The sequence below is a fragment of the Oryx dammah genome, unplaced genomic scaffold (genome assembly GCF_014754425.2).
Source record: "Oryx dammah isolate SB20612 unplaced genomic scaffold, SCBI_Odam_1.1 HiC_scaffold_27, whole genome shotgun sequence".
NCBI lineage: Eukaryota > Metazoa > Chordata > Mammalia > Artiodactyla > Bovidae > Oryx > Oryx dammah.
The window spans coordinates 56,846,734-56,868,266 of record NW_024070211.1 but is presented as its reverse complement, the minus strand read 5'-3'; the positions used below and the strand labels follow the sequence as shown (position 1 = coordinate 56,868,266).

Sequence of the window (21,533 nt, the reverse complement as noted above, 5' to 3'; positions counted from 1 at the left end):
TCACCAAAAGGAATGAAGACCATCCATCCCTGAATCTCCAAAAGCAATGGCTTCCCACCTGGGGTCCCCACCCCCAAAACATACACACATTAAAAAATAATGTCACAGCTACAAATCTCCATTGCAATTATTTTCAGGGGAAATGACATTTCTACAAAATAAATTGTGAGATGAAGTCTGGAAATATGAAAGAGATAAAAAGCCCATCTGTGTAGTGGAGCTGGGCAGCCTGGCAACTCCACTCCAGGACCCCCTTGTGACTGTCACTCTCAAGTCAGGGCTGGACACCGAGGACTTCAGTAACCCAGTTTTCAGTCTCCTGGCTGGTGCATCCCAGAATGGCCACCTGAGGTCTCATTACTATTTGTTGTCAGTGATGATGTTTTGGGGCTTTTGGAGGGTCCTTCCATATTAGACATTTTCATCCCATAAAATACTCTTACTACGGTTAAATTGAGGAGGGCATGACAACTCACTCCAGTAAACTTGCCTGGAGAATCCCATGGACAGAAGAGCCTGGCAGGCTGCAGTCTGGGGTCACAAAGAATCGGACACGACTGAAGCGACTCGGCATGCGTGAACATATGTGGTTAAATTATTTGCCTACAGTCAGACTGCAGCATACACCCAGCTGTACATCACTTTACCAATTAATCCACAAGAAAGGTTCTTATCAAACTTCGAGGCTCCGTGAAGAAAATATTACAAGTTAGAAACTATTGGGTTGGCCAAAATTTTCGTTCAGGTTTTTAAACCCAAATGAACTCTTTGGCCAATCTAATAGATAGATGATTCCATTAGGGAAGCAATTTATCCATAAATGTTTACTAACGACCATGTACACCCCTGGTTCATCAACAGAAACTCGAAGACTTCTATGCAGGAGGAGATTAAAAAAAAGTCTAGACAAGATCCTTGTCCTCAGAGCATCGTTGGACTTCTTGGTGCAGCAGAACACACATCATGACAGGAATAAAAAGCATCCAAACCCCTTACTGAGAAATTTCTTAGCAATTGAATTCAGGTTCCAGATTGAATTGCCTGTGTCTTCTTCTGATTCTTTGTAGCTAAATAGATATCTAGCAATTTAAAGACTAACTTAACTTCTCAAATATGAATTGCTATCTAAAATTAAACATTGATAGCTAATATTAAATTATGGTGTATTTCTCCTTAACTTGGCATAGGTTTATCTTGTTAAGATTTTTTCCTTGAAGAACTTGTCAACACACAGCCTAAAAGTTGAGAATTATGTTTTATTTGGTGGATAAATCTGAGGACGTAAACCCAAGATGCAGCCTCTCAGATAGCTCTGAAAGACTGCTCCAAAGAGGCAGAAGGAAAGCCAGGATATATACAAGTTTTTCAACAGAGACCAAGTAGTTGGAACATCAAGTAATCAAAAGATTACTGTTTATCAAAGAAAACTAGACATCTTAAGTTAATGAATTCAGCACTTTTCTGTATCTGGGAAGAGGCAAGAATCTACGTTCACTGAATTAATTTCTTTGATATGCACCTTAGCTATGTGGGGCCAGTAGCCTGTGCTTTCTCATCCTGGGTCTCAGAGGGGTGGCTGCACAGCAGAGTGCTAGATGGCAGATGTCCTGCTTCCATCCTAAGTTCCCTCGGGTCTTACTATCTGAGTGACTATGATGAGATGGCTTGATGGCTGCAATATTCTTTGCTTACTGATGCGGCAGGCAATATTTTAGTTCACAGACCAACGTTCATTGTTGAGAATGTTCTAACTCAGGGAATGACTGAAGTTAAGACAAGTTGAAAGAATGTTAAAATACAGAAAATAGTGCAAGTGTATGGGGTAACTGCTGTGAGCATGGATGATCTGATGTGTCACACGTGCTGAACAAATGTTGGCTCAAAGTATTCTTTCCTTGTCACCGTCCTTCTCTGTGAGATGGGTCTGTGGATGGTGCCTCCCTCCTCTGAATGTATGACAGGCTGTGAGCAGCAGGGCTGTGATTTGAACCCAGGTGCTCCAACCCCAAGGCCATCTTTTCAGCCCTGCTCAGTATCACCATTTGTATGTGTAGACAGTGGAGAGTTTCAAAAGAGAACAAAATTCTCTTCCACAGGAGTGAAAGAAGGTTGGTTCCAATGGGCTTTTTAACTATGCTTATTTATATCAGGCTTTGGTCGCTACTCCTAGGTCATTTCCTATTTAAGAATCTTGGAGCTTCTGAAAAGATCTTCTGGAACATGCTATTTTTAAAGAACTAACTAGAGTGAAATGACATTTGTCACTCACTGAAAAGGCACATAATGCTAGGGAAAGTCAGAATACATCTTTGAAGACATTGCAGTCAAAGACAGATGAAATCCATGGTTTTCCTCCAAAGTTCAGTCACCCTGTGAAACTTTGTTTCCGGGCTGTTTATTTCCTGAGGCTTTGGTCTCTGGCCAGCTGTTCACTGTCCTCTGTTCCTTTGGTAAAACCCACAGGGTCACACTGCCCAGAGGCACAATTATCTGGATTCTTGCCCTTATTGCCCTGGGGCTCTAGAAACAGAGGCCTGACTGTCTATACAGATAAAAGGTTGACCGCTCACTGCCCTGCTTTCTGCCTGGGGTCTCCAAGGTTCTCCTTTGAGCTCCCTTTAGTGGGGCCCTTCTCTAAGAAAAAATGAACAAAGGATGGTCATTCTCCTCGGCCTTGGTTCCTGACGTCTCCTGAGCCAACCAGCTCCACTCAGGAACCCTTGTACAAATGCTTCCCAGACCTCCTCAGGCCTCCCTGGAGCAAGCCCTTGGTATAGCCAGGCTATGACCACTTGAATAAGCAATTTGTTCTGGTCTCGACCTGGCATCTCAGGACTCAAGATTCCCTGGAAGGACCCTCTGTGATGAGGCGTCTCTAAATCAGTGCAATTGGCCAGGGGAGCTGCACAGACCCCAGTCAGAGAGGGCAGGCCATAGCCTTCACTGCAGAGATGGCCTTGAACCTGTGCAAGGTTTAAATCAGAGGTGGGACCTGCCACTCTCATACTATCTCATCAGCCACTGTTTTAACCCCACCAATAACCAGTGTAGGTGAACTTGAGTTGGTGACTCACCCTCTCTGGCCTCCATGGCCCTGGTGCCTGCATCCTGTCATACTCATGGAGTGTTCAGGACACTGTGAGCCATGGGTGCAGCCAGACTCTGGAATCTGTGCAAAGTGGCCACAGCAGTAGATGGTGTCCTGTGTTCTTATAGCTAATGATCTTTCAACTTGCACTTCTCACTGCCCTGCCTTCTGCCTGGGGCCTCTCTATGGTTCTCCTTGCTCCCTTGAGCAGGGCCCTCCTCAAGAAAAAATAAGCAGAGGGTGGCCACTTGAAAGTATAGGCTGCAAACATATCAGACCTGGATTCAAGATGCAGCTTAGCCACTCAAAGCTCCATCCTCATGGGCACCTTAAATGAGATGTTGGAAAGGCCCAGGCCTAGCACTGAGCCACCACAATGCAAGTATTAGCATGAGGGGGGAGAGAGAGGCTCAGTGACACAGAGACTTAAGCCAAGGGTCTGCAGACTAAGGCCCATAGGATGCCTATTTTTACAAATAAAGTTTTATTGGAATGGGCTTCCTTGGTTAGCTCAGCTGGTAAAGAATCTGCCTGCAATGCAGGAGACCCTGTTTCGATTCCTGGATTGGGAAGACCCCCTGGAGAAGGGATAGGCTACCCACTCCAGTATTCTGCCCTGAAGAATTCCATGGGCTGTATAGTTCATGGGGTCGCAAAAAGTTGGACACAACTGAGTGACTTTCACTTTCACTTTATTGGAACACAGCTGCACCCATTCATTTGTATAAACAAACTTCCTTCAAGGGACAACAACAGAGTTGTAGCAGAGACCACATGGCGTACATTTAGTGTGGCCCTTCGTCAAAAAAAGTTTCCCAACTGCTGTCTTAAACCAACAGGAGCATCTCCAGTGGCTTGAATTCTAGGCTTGGAGCCCACCTGGCCCCACTGCACTTCTCTCTGGAGGAAGCCATAGCCTCATGGATGGATGAGAAGCCACAGAAGAAAGACCTGCAGCCGAGGCTAGGGACCAGGTAGCAGCCAGGGAGGCCCATCAGGCCAGGCCTGGCTCACCTGGGTGAAGATGGAATGACTCATTCCCGTGACCCGATCCACCCAAGCTGCCAAGGGAAGGGTCCCTCTTGTGGCTTTTACCTTCTTTTGCCCTCTTGTCACCCGTCCACCCCCACCCCCATAAACATAGGCAGCCGGGGCTCTCCTACCGCCTTGCAGAAAATCCTCACCCCAACTGGGCAGGTATAGGAAAAAGGGCCACACATCAGACAGGCTGTGCCTGGACCAGCCAGCTCTCCCGTCTCGTTCAGAAAACAGGGCTTCTTACCAGGGCCCAAGCAGGCATTGGGCTAAGAGCATTGTCCTGAACCTGGTTTTGTTTTTCTTTTTTTAACTTTTTATTTTATATTGGCATATGGTTAATTAGCAATGGTATGTTAGTTTCAGGTGTACAGCATAGTGATTCAGTTATACATGTATCTGTTCTTTTCAAATTCTTTTCCCATTTGGGTTGTTATATAATATTGAGCAGAGTTCCTGTGCTATATAGTAGGTCCTTGTTGGTTGTCCATTTTAAATGAAACAACGTGTACATGTCAATTCCACACTTCTTGTCTATCCCTCCTGCTAACCCTTCCCCTCTGATAACCATAAGTTGTTTCTCAAAGTCTGTGAGTCTGTTTGTGTTTTGTAAATAAGTTCATTTGTATCATTTTTTTAATTCCACATTTAAGCAATATCATATGCTAGTTCTCTTTCTCTTACTTCAGTATGACCCTCTCTAGATCCATCCATGTTGCTACAAATGGCATCATTTCATTCTTTTAATGGCTGAGTAATATTCCATTGTATATAAGTACCACATTTTCTTTACCCAACTTAGTGACGTCTTTCCCCATCTCAGGAGATTATTATCCCTCTTTTCAGATTGGATATGTTGACTCAGAGGAAAAAGAATATCCACATTTCACCAGTTATAAGATAGTGGACCCTGAGTTCAACAATAGATTCCCTCAGTCTACACTCCTACTCTGCCTCTGCCACCGGCATCAGCAAGCTTTTTAGCCCAGGCCATGAGTGTGTTTTGAGCACCCACTGTGGGTCAGGCCCTGGGGATTTGACAATGCACAAACCAACGGTCATCCAGAAAGAGAGCTTACATTTCAGTGGTGCTGGACAGATGGACATGAGACCCGCAGGTAGAGTGCTCAATAAGTCAGACGATGCTAAGTGTGGGGAGGAAGATCAAGCCAGGAAAGGAGAGAGGCCCAAGGGACAAGAAGTGGTGCCATTCTAAAGAGAGTGGTCAGAGAATCTTCACTGGGGAAGGTGATATTTGAGAAAGACCTAAAGGAAGCCAGGGAGCCAAACATGGGATTGAATATCTGAGAGGAGGCACAAGAGGCAGAGCACAGCACACACAGAGGTCCTGCAATAGGACCAGGCTTGGCCCGATCGAGGAACTGATAGGAGGCAGTGCAGGGGGGAGAGGCGTGGGAAGTGGCGACTAGGAGATGAAGTCAGACAGGTAAGGCAGCAGAGGGCCAATGGGACTGTCTCCCAGCACTCGTTGTAGCAGCTGGAATTCTACCACCTTCCTGAATTTCCCTGCCAGAAGGTTTCTCATCCCGAGTGAGGAGCCCCTCAGCATCTCTGTGAAGGCTCTAGCAAGGTTCTGAGTCAGCCGTGACATGTACTGGGAGCTGAGACGGAGAGAAGAGGATGGCAGAGAACTCCTAAGTGATGCCCGAGATGCAGTGGTGATGGAGGCCTTCACCAGGCACCCCACTTGCGTTTATGTGTGTGTGCTCAGTTATGTCTTATTCTCTTGAGACCCCACGGACTATACCCCACCAGGCTTCTCTATCCATGGGACTTCCCAGGCAAGAGTACTGGAGTGGGTTGCCATTTGTTCTCAGATGCCCTGAAGTTGCACACACACACAGACACACACAGACACAGACACACACACACAGACACACAGACACACACACACACACACACAGACATACACACACACACACACACACAAACACACAGGCTGGCTTTCAGAGCCTCTCTGAAATTACTAGTTGCATCCTCTGGGTGGAGTTTTTTGGCAGGGCCATGCTGAGCTCTACATGAAATGAATATGGATATGAGGCTCCTGGCACCTGCCCTCACAGGCACTTAGGACTCTCAGGGACCAGCTAGGAGTGTTACGATGTGGGACAGAGCCGCATGCAGGGCCAGGGAGGGGGACATTGCCTTCTCCCTTACAGCTCTGGGTCCACGTAGGCCCTGGGGAAACAGTCCAGCAGAAGGCACAGAGCAGTCCCCAGGGCTGAAGGGTCTGGCCCAGCAGGGGTGGAGAAGAGAATCAGGAAAGGATGTGGACAAGGGTGCTCTCAGACTCCTGGGGCCCAAGCTGCCACCTGTCTGGGAAAGGTGGTCCCTACAACACCCTCAGCCTCACCTGGAAGCTTCACACAGAAGATGCAACCATCAATTCCAAAAAGGCTTTTGAAAGCTGACCTCTGCCTGTGTGCACACATGTGCTTGAGTCCCTGGTGGAGTGAAAGAGCAGCCTAGAAACACAAAATACAAAACACCCTATTATCAGGATATCACTGGTGATGAGACCAGTGTGGGCTCCTACAGTTCAACTTAGAAGCCAGGATTCTACCACCTGAGTCTCTCTACACACCCATGTAAGAGGCACAAATTAATGCAACTGGTCGCAGAGGAAAGTCCTACTGGCAGCCAGGTTCCTAAGATGGGAACAGAGGTTGAGGTTTCATCTGCTTTTGGTTTATACACTGTTGTGTTTAATCTGCTGAGCTGCCCTGGAAACCATCTGGTTAAGTGATGGGGGCCAATTAAATATGGCCCAGGAGCTCATCCTGGCTGCCTCCTGCCCTCAGATATCATCTTCCCTGCACGCAAATGGAGGTACTCTTCAAGTGACTGGCTTCTCATCTCCATGGGACAGGCATGCTGGGCTTCGGGTCACCTGAGCACCCTTTGTACTTGGAACCTTTTCCATATACCAATGCATGGACATGTTTCTCATCTTGCCTGGTCCTCCCTGCAGCCTGGGACAGGCCAGAGGATGTGGAGGGAGAGTCAGCCTCCCCTCAGATCTCTCTAAGCCAAGGAGCCAGGCAGGCTGTCCGTGTGCCCACCGGGGAAGGGAGTGCTCTTAGACACCACTTAAATGAAGGGTCTGGGATCCTCACACAACTCGGTATCCTGAGTGTTCCTGGAAAAGGGACAAATGACTGTACCAAGGCCACACCAATAGCAAATGGAAGAGCCAACCCCACAGTCCAGCTGTCACTCAATTCCATAATGTCTGCACCCCGCAGGCTCACTTACTGGCGGGCAGTATCCTCCTCCATAATGCCGAGTGTTTTTGTGCTATGAACCTAGGGGACGTTTTTTACTCAGCCATTAACAGTATAAAATAATACCATTTGCAGCAACATGGATGGACCGAGAGATTATCACACTAACTGAAGTGAAACAAAAACAATTGCCATATGATATTGCTTATATGTGGAATCTAAAAAAAAAGATATAAATGAATTTATTTACAAAACAAAAATAGACGCACAGACAGAAAACAAATGAATGGTTACCAAATGGGAAAGGAAGGAGGGATAAATTAGAAGTTTGGGATTCATATAGTATTAATATATACACACTGCTTGCGTGTATGCTAAGTCACTTCAGTCATGTCTGATTCTTTGCGACCCCATTGACTGTTGCCCCCAGGCTCCTCTGTCCATGGAATTCTCCAGGCACAAATATTGGAGTGGGTTGCCATGCCCTCCTCCAGGGGATCTTCCCAAACCACGGATCAAACCAACGTGTCTTATGTTGCCTGCTTTGGCAGGCAAGTTCTTTACTGCTAGTGTCACTTGGGAAGCTCATATATGCGCATGCACACACACACATTTATATATGTAACTGAATCCCTGTTCTATATACCTGAAACTAATGCAACATTGTAAATCAACTAGTCTTCAATACAAAATTAAAATCTGGGGATAAATGCTTCACGCTTGCTGCAGATGGTGACCGCAGCCATGAAATTAAAAGACGCTTACTCCTTGGAAGAAAAGTTATGACCAACCTAGATAGCATATTCAAAAGCAGAGACATTACTTTGCCGACTAAGGTCCGTCTAGTCAAGGCTATGGTTTTTCCTGTGGTCATGTATGGATGTGAGAGTTGGACTGTGAAGAAGGCTGAGTGCCAAAGAATTGATGCTTTTGAACTGTGGTGTTGGAGAAGACTCTTGAGAGTCCCTTGGACTGCAAGGAGATCCAACCAGTCCATTCTGAAGGAGATCAACCCTGGGATTTCTTTGGAAGGAATAATGCTAAAGCTGAAACTCCAGTACTTTGGCCACCTCATGCGAAGAGTTGACTCATTGGAAAAGACTGTGATTCTGGGAGGGATTGGGGGCAGGAGGAAAAGGGGATGACCGAGGATGAGATGGCTGGATGGCATCACAGACGCGATGGACGTGAGTCTGAGTGAACTCCGGGAGTTGGTGATGAACAGGGAGGCCTGGCGTGCTGCGATTCATGGGGTCGCAAAGAGTTGGACATGACTGAATGACTGAACTGAACTGAACTGAACCTGGTTCACACTCCCAACACTTGGAGAAGGAAATGGCAACCCACTCCCGTATTCTTGCCTGGAGAATCCCATGGACAGAGGAGCCTAGCAGGTTACAGTCCATGGGGTCACAAGGGTCGGACATGACTTAGTGACTAAGCCACCAAACCACCACCACCGACACATACCCACACACACACACCCACACACACCCCCCCCCCACACACACACCCCACACACAGGAGACATGGCTGGCAGCGCTATCAGGGAGCCGTTCTCTTTGCTTTCAGCTCAGGTCCCGCTGGCTTCTGAGTGGGGTTACCCGTGCCCGTGAATCTGCCTTGCACCAGCATCAGGCAGATAGCCTGACTGTGTCTTCATGCAAAGTCGTTCTATTTCTCCCAGGTTTTTTCTCTTCCCTTCCTTTATTCACGCTGATGGAAATGGCTCCTTCACCCAGGCCTGCCTCTGATAAGCTCCAGACGGTTTCAAGAAAGCAGAGAGGAGCCTCTTATCAGACAGCAGCAGTGGATCTGGTGCCAGCACTGGGTGGGCCTGGTGCTGATAAAATGGGCCTGGGCCCAGCTCACCAGCTGCTTTCTCAACCTGCCCTCAGGGCCTGACCCATTAGAAGTGAGGGTTGCCAGACCCAGGAAGCTTCTTTACTTTCTTAGGCACTAGAGCTGACTTCTGGTGACCACAGGCAACAGGCCCTGATAGGAAGCCACTGGGCACAGAGGTTGGCAATGAGGCTGATGGGACAAAGGACCCCAGGAGGCCTTAGGGCTCTCACAGGACAGTGGGAGCTGGCTCCTCCCAGGGGCATATCGGGATCAAGTGTGTGGTTTGTCCCTTCCCTGCGAGGCCCTACTCTTCTTAGTCCTGGATAAGACACCCCAAGACTGGGGAAGGGGAGGTGTTAAGGCATTTGGTCTAATGTGATGTGATCACGTTTGAAGTAGGTTTGCCAGATCCAAAAGCTCAGCCTGCCTGTCCCCTTCCTGGGAGCTCTGGTTTGAAGGAGATCAAAGAGCTCATCTCCCCACCCCACCCCACCCCCACACACCCCATTTGAAGACAGAAATTCTACCTTCAAACATTAACTTCTTTTCCTTTAAGCTTGGGTCACTGTTAAATTTCCTGTCCTTGAGGTAGGACAGACTGGGCTAGCTGACTGTTTTGTGAAAAGTGATTTGGCCATATGGAATCAAGAATAGTACTGATGAACCTATTTGCAGGGAAGGAATGGAGAAACAGACATAGAGAATGGACTTGACACAGCAGGGAAAAGAGAGTGGGACCAATTGGGAGAGTAGCATTGACATACACTATCGTGTGTAAAACAGACAGCTCTTGTGAAGCTGCTGTATAACACAGGGAGCCCAGCCTGGAGCTCTGTGATGACCTAGAGGGGTGGTATGAGAGTGGGGAGGGAGGCTCAAGTGGGAGCGCGTACATATATATAATTATGACTGGTTTGCATTGTTATATGACAGAAGTCAACACAACATTGTAAAGCAAATATCCTCCAACTAAAAAAAATTTTTTTTTTAAAGAAAAATACCTTTCCTGTAATAAGCAATAAAAATTGATTATAATATATGTTAAAAAAAAAAAGAAAAGAAAAGTGACTTGGCCTTTCTGACCTTATTTGTCCCATTTGTAAAATAGGTTGGTCATGCCTATGTTCAGTGCCCTGCTGGGAGCACCCAGGATTTCACAGGTGGAGGGCATCTTGCCTCCACTGGTCACCAGGGTTCCACCACCAGGCTTTGGCCTACACTGGGAGACAGGGCCAGGGCCTAGCAGCAAGGTCAACAGTAGAGCCTCAGTCTGGGTTTGAATCCTGGCTCTGTCCTTGAACGCTGTCTCTGAGCTCCAGTCTTTTTATATTTAAAGCAGGGATGGAAATGCCAGTCTGGCAAGGTTGTCTGCAGGAGTTCAGTTCATGAGAGCTACTCGTGATTTGTGGCTGTCCCATGAGAATGGTTTTGAATGAGAAGCATCTTGAGTGTGAGATGATGTGAGTGAATCCCCAGCACAGAGCAAACCCATAAAAAGCAGTAGCAGGAGCCCAGTTGATCTGCTGGCTGCCCTCTGCTCCTGGTGCTTAGGTACATGAATACGTATGAGGTTGAAGATCCCTCCAAGACAAGCAGAGATAGCAGGCTTCCATGCAGGGCAGGTCCTACAGGGCCACTTGGCATCCTGGGCCAGTGACTGGATGTGCAGCCACCAAAGAGACCTGCAGGGAGGGTGCAGAGGGGTACAGCCTGTCTTTAGATGATCCGCAGGAATGCTGTCAAAGTAAACCTCATGGGGACTTCACTGGTGGTCCAGTGGTTAAGAACCCACCTTGTAACACAGGGGACATGGGTTCAGTCCCTAGTCGATGAGCTAAAATTCCACATACCTCAGAGCAACTAAGCCTGTGTGCCTCAGCTATTGAGCCCACACACTCTGGAGCCTGGGGGTCACAGCTTGAGAGTCCATATGCTACAACTAAGACCTGATACAGCCAAATAAATAATACATTTTTTTAAAAGGGTTAACAGCACAGCCAGGAGGAGCAGCAGCTCCTGACTCTTAGCCCCTAAAACAGGACCACACAGGTGGTCTGCCCTGAGATGGACACCAAGCTGGAGAACTGAGATTAGAGGAACCAGAGGAACCTGATGTATCGAGAAACCAGCTTTCTCTGACTGAGGCTGACAACTACTCAAGGCCAGAGAAAAGGCAGGCTGAGGGGCAGAGCAATAGGACCAGCCAGGGTGGCTGCTCTCATGAGCTGTGTCTACGGAAGAAACAGCAGGACTCCTCAAATCTCTCCCCTGAAATCAGTCAAAGCCTCTTGTGTAATCCTGAGAGCCAGAGGACCAGCATGTATAAATGTTCTCTGTAGTGATAAAGGCAAGAGAGATGGTCTTCACACCTAGCAGCTAGTAGATGCTTGATACAGTGTGTTTTGCGATCACTGCCAACTCCTGCTTTTGTAACTACATATCTGGATAAATTTCCTGCTGTGTTTAACTGCACTGCTGGGAGGAGCTTTCACTCAGTAAGCTTTTGATGATCACCCTGATGGTCACCTAACATGTGTAGGTCACCTGGCAAAATATCAGGCACCAAAAGGAAGATGCCAGAGCCCTCACTGTGCCCCACAGTTCTTTGATGTGTTTGATGAGTCTGTCCATAGAAACAGAAGATGATTTCCTTCCAGAAGATCAGAACAGATGCCCTCTACAGGTGGCATTGGGCCAGTGTGGATTGATGTGTGGACATTCACCAGATAAGCCGGGTGGAGTAGACATTCCAGGCAGAGGGCACAGCAAGAGCCAGAACCTGGGGGTGCAAAATATAATTGGAGTTCATGTGACCTACAAGGGGCTGACATGGGACAGGAACGATGTGAATGTGTGAGATGACAGTGTGGGACTGGCTCGTGGCTCTCACTCTGAGTTTAGGCCTGGGAGCTCCCAGTGGTCTCCTCTGGGTGGATCCTTATTAGGGAACTCACAGTCACAAGAAACTGGAAAATTCTGAAAGAGATGGGAATACCAGACCACCTGACCTGCCTCTTGAGAAATCTGTATGCAGGTCAGGAAGCAACAGTTAGAACTGGACATGGAACAACAGACTGGTTCCAAATAGGAAAAGGAGTACGTCAAGGCTGTATATTGTCACCCTGCTTATTTAACTTCTATGCAGAGTATATCATGAAAAACGCTGGACTGGAAGAAACACAAGCTGGAATCAAGATTGCTGGGAGAAGTATCAGTAACCTCAGATATGCAGATGACATCACCCTTATGGGAGAAAGTGAAGAGGAGCTAAAAAGCCTGTTGATGAAAGTGAAAGAGGAGAGTGAAAAAGTTGGCTTAAAGTTCAACATTCAGAAAACGCAGATCATGGCATCCGGTCTCATCACTTCATGGGAAATAGATGGGGAAACAGTGTCAGACTTTATTTTTGTGGGCTCCAAAATCACTGCAGATGGTGATTGCAGCCATGAAATTAAAAGATGCTTACTCCTTGGAAGAAAAGTTATGACCAACCTAGATAGTATATTCAAAAGGTCCATCTAGTCAAGGCTATGGTTTTTCCAGTGGTCATGTATGGATGTGAGAGTTGGACTGTGAAGAAGGCTGAGTGCCGAAGAATTGATGCTTTTGAACTGTGGTGTTGGAGAAGACTCTTGAGAGTCCCTTGGACTGCAAGGAGATCCAACCAGTCCATTCTGAAGGAGATCAACCCTGGGATTTCTTTGGAAGGAATGATACTAAAGCTGAAACTCCAGTACTTTGGCCACCTCATGCAAAGAGTTGACTCATTGGAAAAGACTCTGATGCTGGGAGGGATTGGGGGCAGGAGGAGAAAGGGACAACCAAGGATGAGATGGCTGGATGGCATCATGGACTCAATGGACGTGAGTCTGAGTGAACTCCGGGAGTTGGTGATGGACAGGGAGGCCTGGCGTGCTGCGATTTATGGGGTTGCAAAGAGTCGGACATGACTGAGCGACTGAACTGAACTGAGTGCATCTGTTAACTTGACAAAAGAATGGAACAGTCCATGGAGCTGGCATGCATTATTTGGGACATACTAAAAATTGTGTTGGTATTTATCTAGAAGTGAAGTTTAATTAGCATCCTGTGTTTTATCAGAACATGAGTGTTTTTCAAAGGCTCTCATGAGATGCTACTGTCCAGTCAGAGTTGAGGACCATGAGCCAGAGGCTGCTCTGAGCAAGCTCACTGTCTCAAGCCCCAGGCCAGGTCCCTAACTGCAAAGACTCTTTGAGTATATGAAGCATTCCCACTCTTAAAAACATTTTTAGGGAAGCTTTTGAGATTTCCTTCTTATTCATCCTTTCCATCTAGTTCATGGAGGCCTCCCATAGCAGGTAAAAAACCTATTTTTGTATAAATTTGAAAATCTGAAGCCAATTAAGTTTTAATATTTTAAGTGATGCAATTGTGGAAGTGATTCAATGACTGGATATACTTAAATACAAAACAATAAATCCTTATTCATAATGCTTTAACACTCCCAACACATATGTCTTCTTAACTAACTTCTAACCACACTCCTTCCAGAACCTCAAACTCTCTAACCTTCAAGACCCCCAGCATTGTCAAGGGTGCCTTCTTGGAACCCCCACCGCACACCTATACCTCCTTCTCCATGTCCGTTACTCTCAGTCCTGTTGTTCTCTTACTGTGTCATGCTGATCCTTTCTTGGTAGCTCCAAAGGGCTCTTCTAAACTTAGAAGAGGAAGACTTTCCTCTCCATTTCTGTACTGCAAACTTTCTAGAGATTTTCTTTTTCTATAATCTCTCATCTGCTCATTGCCTACAGGAGAAGACACAGTTTATCTAACCTCACCTTTAAGACTCTTCATTACTCATTACTCACCAAGCAGATGAGTGATAAAGTTTATTAATGACATCAAATGGGATAGTGATGGTGGAAGATGTAATAAGACAAGGAAAAGGAAAAGAGGAAAATAAACTAAAAACATGTACTGAATTTAGTCATTGACATTTTTCCCTTCCTTTTCCTATTGCAAATAAGAGGTATAAAATTAAACATTGCATTTGCTTTAATGTAAAGTCATTCATACTAAAAAGGATAAAAGTATTTCAAATCTACATTGTCTTAGACCATCTGGCTTACCTGGCAGTCCCTCCCTAATCCTGATTACTCAGATCCAACCCTGTAGATGGCTAATGTCTTTTTTGCTGACTCTATTTTTGTTCTCTCTACGTGGTTTGCTTAAGAAATCGGTACACCTGTCCAAAGAATAGTAAATTGTGTTTATACTTTCCCTTAACCCCCTAATATGTGCTAGATTTCAAACCCAATTTTGAGGTGCTGAGATCCCTGATGAGGCAATATGGACAATCCTTTCTGTTTATATTAGCAGCCTTAAAATAAGAGGAGAGTGAAATTCACCCTTCCTGTTGGTCATTAGACATTAACCAGTTGTGGGACTTTAAATAAACCACCTACAAAATTCTGAAGTGAAACAAAGTTTAAGTTTGTTGGCTTTATTTGATTAGGTTTCCAGGGCTTTTATCACTTTCTGTGAAAGAAACATTTAATTTAGATGGCAGTTGATTTGTGTCATGGGATTTCAATTGACAGGAGGAAGAGTTATGTGTGTGTTTATGACTTCTTTGCTTTTAAAAGATTAATGTTAGTGAAACATAAATCACAAGACCTTTAGAGGAGAGAGATGCTGGAAAGACAGAGCAGGAGTGTGTCAGGGTGATGGATTGAGACATACTGTAAAGTATCTTCATCAGGGAGGAAAAGAGAGGGAGGGTGGGACACAGGGGTGGTGGGGTGGGAGCAGTGAAGAAAAGTGGCTTTTCCTCCCCACGCACAAAGACTTTGCAGGGGCTTGAACTAGAGCCAGGCAACTTCTTAGCTCCATTGCCTGATGCAAACTGAAGAGATGAGCTGATGACCTGAAGCCCCTTTCCTGCCCTGATAGCCAGAGGACAGAAAGAGTGCCAATAGCACAGCGGAAGTACTCAGGAAGCCCAAGTATTCCAGGAGACAAACAAGCACTCCCCGCCCCCCAAGTCACAAGAACTGGTCCCCGGTTCTACTCCCCCAGGCACCCTACATCCAGAAGCCAAGTGTGTGTGTGTGTGTGTGTGTGTGTGTGTGTGTGTGTGAAAGAGACAGAAGAAGGAGCTATTCTCAGAAAGGTGGGAATGATAGGAAGAGCTGTCATATGTTGGATACAAACCTCCTGGAAGCCATACAGGTGCATTCTTCTCTACAGATCAGTGAGTTGAGGGTTGGACATGGTCATAGTGGAAGAGCCAGGATTCATGACTGTCTCTCCCTGACATTGCAATCCACCCTCCCTTCACATGCAAGGTGCTCCCTTGAAACACTTTCAGACAATTTTTGTAAAGAGCAGTTTGCTGATGTGCATTCTCCTTTCTCTTTACCACCACCTCGAGCAACACATTCCCAGTATTAAGATCAGAATGCACCCTTTCTTTCCTAGCACGCTTTTCAAACACTATTCCAGCAGGAAAAAAAAAAAAAAAAACCTTCAGTGGTATTCCTCACAGTATCAGCTAACATGTATTGTGCCCAGACTCATCTGTGAGTGTGTGCAGACACCATCATATGCATCATCTCATATCATCCTCACAAATACCCTCCGAGGCAGGTTCCCTCATGACCCCATTGCACACGTAGCAATAGTGAGCCCAGCATGGCTCCACCCAGGGTAAGGAGAAGGCAGAGTCCCTTGATGCAGCCCCCTCCCTGGCTTGGGAGGAAGAGAGGAATTCCAGGGAATGGAGGGGGAACATGCTTTCCTTCCTTCAAGGATCATTCCCTCCATCTTCACCTTTTGAGTTCATGAATTGAAAGTCCTGTATCTCTGGTTCACTCTGGACTCCCCTTAGTACATCCTGGAGGAAGTACTAGTGTCTGTCTGTAGAATGCAAGCACCCTTCTCCTTCATCTGACAGGCTCTCCCTGAGGCTTTGACCAGATCCCAGGGCAGCACACCCTACCCCCTCTTGCCACCATCCTTTTCACTTTCCGGGCCTGACATGGGTCTCTGGATCCTGCCTGTCAAAGCTCTCAAATGGAAGAGAAAAGCATTTTCTGTCTCCTGTTCTCTAACTTATGGAACCCAATAACAAAGCGTGGCTAACGACATCATCATCATTTACACATGCAGTCTGATCGAGGACATTTAGTCATGTAATTAGGTACCTAATTGTGCTGAAAATACAATTATATGATTTCTTAAGTGAATTAAGTCCTTGGAGAAGTGGTAAGGATTAGCACACGTGATCTAGCTGGAGAGCAGGGACCATGGAAAGCATGTCAGCATGACTATGGCCCACACAGAGGCCAAGTGGCCAGTACTTGAACCACATGGGTGACCACGTGAACATATGCACGTATGTACCCATGCACAGGCATACATGCATGCACTCTACACACACACAAGACGTCAACTTCACCTTTACAATGATCTACTACAAACCAAGAACTTAATAAATGAGAGCCATTAATATCGCTGGGAGCTTTGTGTACCTCTGTGAAGTGACGACTGTTTAATGGCTCACTTGGAGACTCTCAGAGAGATTATTTATTTAACATGTGAGAGGCAGGTGTGTAGGAAAAATAATGATAAAAGAGTCAGTTGGGACATGTCAGAGGATATTTTATGCAACATCACTTATTCATCCAACAACCCAACATTGTGTCAGATAGTGAGGGGTAAAATATAATCCTCCCTCTTTATAGCTCAAAAATGAGTGTAGAGATGGACGACCACAAAGCATTTTAGTGGTGATTTGAACAAGTTGTTCAGCAAACTACAGCCTTCAGACTAAACCCAGCCTGTGACCTGTTTAGCTAAGAATTTTTAAAGGATTGTTTGAAAAAACAGGAAAACCGATAAAATGAAGAAGAATATGCAACAGAGACCATGTATGGGCTGCAAAGCCTAAAATATTTATGAGAAAGGTTTCAGCTCCTGCAGGAATAGAGGAAGCAGCAGATGAGCCCTATGCAGAAATCAGGGAAGGCTTCTCAGAGGAGGTGACATGACCTGAACTTCATAGCTAAGCAGGAGTTTCTACAGCGTGGTACGCCATCTCCATCTCCCCAGGAACTTCCTTCCAGCCAACCAGTCCACCACACACAAGAAACCATAAAGGATAAATTTAGAGGATTTGTTCCTGAAAGGAGGCCTGGCAGAGTCCAGAGGTTCTGAAATGTCAGGCAGTGGGGTGTGGAGCTGCACAACAAAAGTGGGGTGTCCCACTGCACAACAAAAGGACCGGATGTGGCTGGCTGATCCCCAACACTGAGACAATGGGGAGGGACAGACCACCCAGCTTCTCATGTCCCTGTGGTCTCAATGCCAAGGATGTTAGCCGTTGAATCACCAGTAGGTCCAACCTGGGGACTGAACGATGTGGCAGAGAAAAGCAGCTGCAGGGAAAGGAGAAGGCACACAAACGCCTGCACAGCCAGGCCTTCCAGTTATCCCTGTCCCCAGATCCCTTCATCTCCCTGACATCTCAGCACACAGGGACCACAGGCTGCACCACCCAGCCTCCTACCCCAACCCGGCTGAACACGCCTCCCCTCCCTTGCTACAGAAACCTGGCTTTACAACTGGGCACAGTGTGGAAACAGGAGACACTGTTGTTCCTTCCTTCCTGAACACATACATCATGCTCTCTTCTTCCAAGCAGTCATCTGCTGTCTCCCTCAGCATCTCAGCTGTCTCACCAGCATCATTCTGCGAGCTGTCCACAGACACACACACACACCATTAACCTCAATTCCCCCCTTTGGCATCAGCTCCTGCAGTCATAACCAGAATAAAACATTCACCGGGCACTTCCAAAGTCTTCATTTCAAGCGGCCTGATCTCCAACAGCTCAGGCCTCTGCTGATTCCACATCTTCACTCCAGCAATTCCTCAGACAAGTGGGCATCTTGAATCTAGTACCTGACCACTTGCCCTGTCCATCACCTTCCATCTACTCACTTCCCTGCAGAGCATCTTAGACCCCGCAGCCAATCATCAGACCTCCTAGAAAATATGTTCTGAACCCATCACCTCTCACCTCTCCCACTGAAGTTCAAGCCAGCATCCTCTGTTCTCTGAACTGTACCATGGCCCCAACCTGGTCCCCTTCCCCTGAACAGTGGCCAGAGTGATCCTGACTGCGTGACAATCAGTTCATGTCACTCTTCTGTTCCAAATCCTTCTATGGCCCCTGTATACCTCAGAGTAAGGACTGAAGCTTGTCCAGGGCTCTCTAGGCCCTCCATTATCCTCTGCTGTTAATTCTCTGGTTGCATCTTCTACAGCTCATGCCAGGCTCACTTCACTCCAGCCACATTGGCCTTCTGGCTTTTTCTTAAATACACTGGAGCTGCTCCCACCCCAGGGCCTTTGCACCTGCTGTTCCTACTGTCTGAGATACTCTTCTCCAGATATCCACTGGATATCTTTTCCCTTACCCTCTACAGGTAGTAGTCAAATGCCACCTCTCCCTGGCCACACTTACTCAAATTTGTAACTCCTATTCAAGGTCCTTGTCCTTTTTTTTTTCTTTGTCTTCACACTGTCTAGTATACTCCATAGCTTGTGTTTTTCTCCTTTGTATTGTTTGTATCCTTTCCCTTGAATGTAAACTCCAGAAAGAGAAAAATTTCAGCTGTTTTTTTTTTACTGCTATGTCCCCAGATGAATTTTGTTGAAGAACATAAGAACTCCCTTAACCTTTTCTTCTTTTCTCCTACTGGCCCATGTTTAGATCAGTAAATATAGCTCTTCCCCATCCTGTGCAGCTGAACTTAAGCCTGGCTAAAAGCACCCCCTATTCACACACACACATCCTCAGATTGACTGGTCCCCCCAACTCAGTGCTGTGATCTCCAATCCAAATCCTCTGTTCAACAAGCCCCCACCTCTCTCTGTCCATTTCCTCCCTCCACTTGTTTTCCCTCCAAGCACCAATTATGAGGGAGGCTTATCTCACTGAAAAAGAAACCTCTGAAACATCCAAAGAAGGTATAGAAATCCTTTTGAGGACTTTTGCTATAAGGGGGAGCAGAGAAAGGGCCCAGGCGTGGGAGGGAGACAAGGTGTGAAGAAGGGAGGTTTATCTTTTCTTCAGTTTGCAGAACAGTGTGCTGTCAGGGGTGACCTGCTGGTAGGGGCCAATTTGATGATGCGGGCGAGAGAGGGGAGGTCTCAGTGGTGACGTTTATAGTGTGTGGGGGCGTGGAGTCTCGTACACACACAGGCCCTGGGGTGCACAGGGCAGCCGTAAACTGAGTGGGAGGAAAGTTGTGACAGGGCTGCCCAGCCACTGCAGGGGAGCCTGGCCCAGTCTCCCAGGTGTGGCTCGCCCCCAACCCCGGTGCTTCTCCTGGCTCGCTGCCTGCTTCGTCCTGGGCTCCAGTGCTGCCACACGAGTCCAAGGCCCAGGGCTCAGCTCTGGCTCCTCTCCTTCATCTGCACTTGCTGGGATGTGGCCCCAGGCCATGTCTGTGAGTGCCATCATGACTCTGGAGCTACCCCTTCAGCCCTCACCTTTCCCGAGTTCCAGACTCCTCTCTCCGATGACCTGCCCTGCACATGTGCTTCACATCTAATACGTCCCCGAGCTTTACACATCCTCAACCAGCACTGATTTCTGCCCCCTCCCTGCCTCACACCACATGCCTCTTGTAGTAAACTCCATCCTCCCTGCTCAGGCCAAAACTCTTTTTTTTTTTTTTTCTTTCTGTGCACACTCCACATCTAATCCATCAGCAAGTTCTATTTGCCCCGCATTCCAGATATACCCCAAATGTCCCTCTCCCTCATCACCTGTGGCACCACGGTTCTTATCCAGGCGCTTGCCTAGACCATAGCCGCAGCCTCGCACGTCTTTACTCAGGGTCTCTCCTCAGCACAGCAGTCAAAGTGATGCTTCTCTCTCATACCCAGTCCATGTGGCTCCTGCTGGACCCTGTGCCGGCCTCCCATCCCTCACAGAGTGCTGCAGTGTCCAACCTGTCCTGTTATCGCCGCACCCCCTAGCACTCTGCCCCTCTCTCACTCTGCAGTGGCCACATGGTCCCTGGCTCACCTGGGAACACATCGCCTGGCTAACGTCTCCTTGGGGCATTCCTCATTCAAATGTCTGTAGGGCTCACAGGCTCCAATATTTCAGCCTGTATTAGTCCTTTGTGGCTACTATAATGAATGCCACAGTTGTTGTTCAGTTGCTACCACAGATCTGGGCTAAAGCAAAAGACACGTATTTCTGACAGTTCTGGGCACTGAGAAGTAAGTTCAAGATCAAAGTGCTAGCAGGTTTGATATCTGGTGGGGGCCACCTCCTGGTTCATATCCAGGCATTTTCTATCTGTGTCCTCATGTGGCAGAAGGACTGAGGGAGCCCTCTGGGGTCTCTTTTATAAGGGCACTAATCCCATTCATGAGGACTCCACCTTCATGACCTAGTCACCTTCCAATGGCCTCCTAATTCCACCACACTGGAGGTTCGGTTTCAACATATGAAATTGGGCAGGGGTGGGGAGTGGTGGGGGGCAGAGGGGACAAAAGCATTTAGTCTAGCACAGCCCAAAAGTTGCCTCCTCTGGGTGACCTCCCTGATCACCTCCTCAATTATTCTTTTTCCCTTTCTCCCTTTTTTATGTCTTCAGGATTTATCACCTCCCTGGCCTTAAATCATGAATCCCTATTTTTAACTCCCTATTGTCTCTCCCTACCCTAGAATGGAAAACCCCAAGGGAGGGTCTTAGCACAGTTCACTGTTAGACCTTCAGACTCTAATAAAGGGAATGTGATGGGCCCTCAGTGAACCTTCTCTGAAGGGATGATTCTGGAGGAAGCTTTGGAATCAGACCCCATTCCCACCCCCCATGTTGCTGTTATGTGACCTCAGGCGGGTTTTAGTTTGCTCCACTGTAAAGCGATGGGCATTATTGCATCCAATTCAGTGGTTCTCCTGAGAAATTGCACCAATATAGGAACTTACAAAGTGAGCCCCTAAGTGGTGGTGATTATATCATTATGCATATATAGACAGGAGGGCTTTCGAGTGGGAAGAGAGACAATAGTCACTGGGGGAAGTAGAAGCTAGAGGGTAGCAGGAACTTGAAGGAAATTTTTAGCCAACCAAATGCTTTGCCTTTGCTGTTGGTGGTGGTGATGTCAGAGTAGGAGAGGGGCATTCTGAGTGCTGCTGGGGCAGGGGGAGAGCCAGGGCCTACCTGGGCTGGGGTCTTGGCCCTGCTGCTCTCTAGCTGAGAGGCCTTGGGTGAGATCCAGGATCTCCCTGGGCTCACTCTCCACAT

The 21,533-nt window shown here is 47.1% G+C and overlaps 1 protein-coding gene across 2 annotated transcripts in view; it reads left to right on the top strand.

Annotated features, from left to right (window-relative positions):
• The window catches only part of GYPC (glycophorin C (Gerbich blood group)), a 48,975-nt gene that overhangs the window by 10,864 nt on the left and 16,578 nt on the right, over positions 1–21,533 (top strand). The window lies entirely within an intron of this gene.